General features: G+C 41.4%; 1 pseudogene across 1 annotated transcript; it reads right to left on the bottom strand.

Moving 5' to 3' along the window:
- Positions 1 to 1,200: 1,200 nt before the first annotated feature.
- On the bottom strand, positions 1,201 to 2,522 carry LOC308633743 (adenylate kinase 4, mitochondrial-like; annotated as a pseudogene). Its single transcript has one exon. The product of its transcript is annotated as an adenylate kinase 4, mitochondrial-like (transcript).
- Positions 2,523 to 3,478: the final 956 nt, after the last annotated feature.

Below are 3,478 nucleotides of genomic sequence, written 5' to 3'. Positions count from 1 at the left end.
CAATATGGAGATTCCTTGGAAAACTTGGAATGGAACCACCATTTGACCCAGCTATCCCTCTCTTTGGTCTATACCCAAAGGACTTAAAAACAGCATACTACAGGGACCCAGCCACATCAATGTTTATAGCAGCACAATTCACAATAGCTAAACTGTGGAACCAACCTAGGTGCTCTTGAATAGATGAATGGATTAAAAAATGTGGCATATATACACAATGGAATATTACTCAGCAATAAAAGAGAATAAATCATGGCATTTGCAAGTAAATGGGTAGAGTTAGAGAAGATGATGCCAAGTGATGTTAGCCAATCCCAAAAAAAAAAACAAATGCCGAATGTTTTCTCTGAAATAAGGAGGCTGATTCATTGTAGGGTAGGGAGGGAGAGCATGGCAGGAATAGATGAACTCTAGATAGGGCAGAAGGGTGGGAAGGGAAAGGAGGGGGCAGGGGGTTAGAAATAATGGTAGAATGTGAAGGACATTATTATCCAAAGGACATGTATAAAGACACAAATGGTGTGAATGTGCTTTTTTTTTTTTTTAAGGCAGCAGGAATAAACTTCATTGTTCTTTCCAAAAAAGAGCAAGAATTATACAAGGTGGCCACCAAGTCCGGAAACCAGGAAAGTCTTTTAACAAAGCACTTATTGATACAAGGAATAGCAAAATATTAAGATCTTTATTTCTAGGCTATATGGCCACCCCATAGACTTCTTTGGAATGGGGGGATGGGGGGGTTGTAAAGCTGTCAAACTTAATCTAGATACAGCTAGTGCAATATTTTCCTCAACCCCACAAGGCTCTGTTCCCTTTAAAGACTATTTATAAATCGGCTTGGATCACTCACATAAGAAAAAACACTGTCACCATCAATATTTAGCAGCATATTCAAAATTCATTTTGTTGTCTTGAATAAAAAGCTTAACTATTCTATTAGTCCAGTAATTCCATATGGTATTATTTCCTCTATACACAAAATATGATCTTCCAACATTTCTATAGATTAATTTTTGAGGATTCCAAAAGATTCAGCGGGGGAGGTTCTAATTTTTTTTTTCACAATAAAATGAGCAGAACAAGCCCATGAGAATCAGACCAGCCTTTAAATAAGACCCTCTGCATGGCTCAGTTCATGATGCATGAAGATTCAATGTAACCCCTAGCTCTCAGTTCATAAAAAAACAAATCTGAGAGGGATAAATGCAGCAACTATCTGTATTATTTAATAGCCTCTATTTAATATCCTAAGATGTAAGAAAACAAATCCTTTCATTCCAGGATGTCTGCAAAGGAGAGACACTGTGGAGCATGGATGAAAGGCGTTACTCTTAGCAGGAAAAAAAATGAATTGTGAACACAGTCACTCAAGATAAGCAACCACTGAGAGCAATAAGATTCAATTCCACTGTTACGAGGGGGCACAAAGCAGAGAACTGTGGCAAAGCCAAGACTAGCGTCCTCTGCATTCTCGTGTTTACTGGTTCTGTGTTTCAATACAGCCTTGGAAGGGTGGGGAGAACCAGAGACCACCGTCATCACATGCAAAAAGAGGCTATTAAAGCAACAACTTGGCTGTCCAAACCCAACTAGAGTGTAGGTTAGACACCTGAAATCCAGCCTGCACGGGCTTGCTTGTGAAGGGCTTGACAGGTCCAGAATTGCCTTCTTTTGAAAGACAGAGGAGGGCCTCCTCATGAGCCCTTTCTATTTACTAGTTTTCCTATCAGTTCACCATTTACACAGAAAAGATGCTGTACGCTATCTCAGCTGACTTCTAATTTGGACATGGCATCAATGCTACACACACGATTGAATGAACGACCACATCTTCTTGGTTCTTCCATGGGACAGGCTCAGTAGGCTTCTTTGGACTGAACAGGTGTGATCTTGTTGGAGAACAGTGTGTAAACATAAGGCCAGATTTTGTTTGTCTCCGTCCCAGAAAATTGGTGGAGCACTCCTCGACTCTTGTATAGTTCGCGATGACTGGTTTGGCTGCATCTTTATACCGTCTTAGCTTGGCAGCAACCGCTTCAGGCTTATCATCCTCCTGCTGGACGAGTGGCTCACCAGTGATGTCATCAATTCCATGCACATGAGGTGGGTTGGAGTCCAAATTGTAGACTCTTCCACTAGGAGGGTGAATCCAACGTCGACTGAGACGATCTTTAAGTGTTTCAAATGGAATGTTCAAACTGATCACTAGATCCAGGTCACAGATTTTGTCAAGGGCTTCAGCCTGTACTATTGTCCTTGGAAAACCATCCAGTAGCCAGTGTTGGCCGCTCCTGAGCTCCAGCTCTGACACCATTAGGTGTGTGATCACGTGATCTGGAACCAAAAGACCTTTCTCCAGGTACTGCCTTGCCATTTCGCCAACTTCCGTGTTGGCTTTGAGGTTCTCCCGCAAGAAGTGGCCACTGGAGAGATGCTGGAGGCCAAAGTTCTGGGCGATCCTCTGGCACACGGTGCCCTTGCCCGAGCCCTAGGATGACCGCGCGCAGGAGTTTGGAAGCCATGGCCTTTGCGAGGAGGCGGGCGGCCCAACAGGCAGCCCAGACAGCGGCCCCGAGGCAGCCCCGGGAACTTTGTTTCTTGGCCCCTGCCTCAGGCACCCTCTGCTCACACGGGGACTCTCCTGCCACCGTGAATATGCTTTGTATACAGCCAGAGATGAAAAATTTGTGCTCTATATGTGTAATATGAATTGCAATGCATTCTGCTGACATATACAAATAAAAAATAAGAAGAAAAAAAAAGAAAAGACAGTGAAATGAATCTGACATGACTTTCCTATGTACATATATGAATACACCACAGTGAATCTCAACATCATGTACATCCACAAGACTGGGTTCCTAATAAGAATAAGATATATTCCAAGCTTGTATAAATATATCAAAATAGATTCTACAGTCATGTATAACTAAAAAGAACAATTTTTTTTTAAAAAAAAAGATCTAACAGCTGGACAGTTTTCCATATTGGCTGCACCATTTTACACTCCCATTGGCAATGTATGAGATCCTGCTGCTTCATGTCCTTGTCAACATTTGGTATTTTCAATATTTTAGACACAAGGCGTACCTCATTGTAATGTTCACTTGCATTTTCCTGATGACTAGTGGTATTTTGTACCCTTTCCTGTGCTTACTGGCCATATGTATATCCTCTTTTGTGACATGCCTGCTCAAGTCCTTTGCCAATTTTTTCAGATCTTGTTATTTGCAAAACTCTTTGTATATTCTCAGCCAAGTCTTTTGTCTGATGTATATCCTGCAACATTTTTCTCAGACTGTGGTTTTCCTTTCCATTTTCTTAGCAGTGTTTTTGATGAGCTGAAGTTTTTATTCTGTTCAATCAATCTATTTTTCTCCATCTACACAATGCCATACTGATAATTATTGTAGCTTTATGTTGAATTTTTTTGTTCTCCTTTTTCAAGACCGACTATGCTAAGTCCTCTGCCTTTTCA

This window comes from Spermophilus citellus (assembly GCF_964194105.1).
Source record: "Spermophilus citellus genome assembly, chromosome: 14".
In the NCBI taxonomy this organism is placed as follows: domain Eukaryota; kingdom Metazoa; phylum Chordata; class Mammalia; order Rodentia; family Sciuridae; genus Spermophilus; species Spermophilus citellus.
The sequence above is the reverse complement of the archived record's forward strand: the minus strand, read 5'-3'. Positions and strand labels throughout refer to the sequence as shown.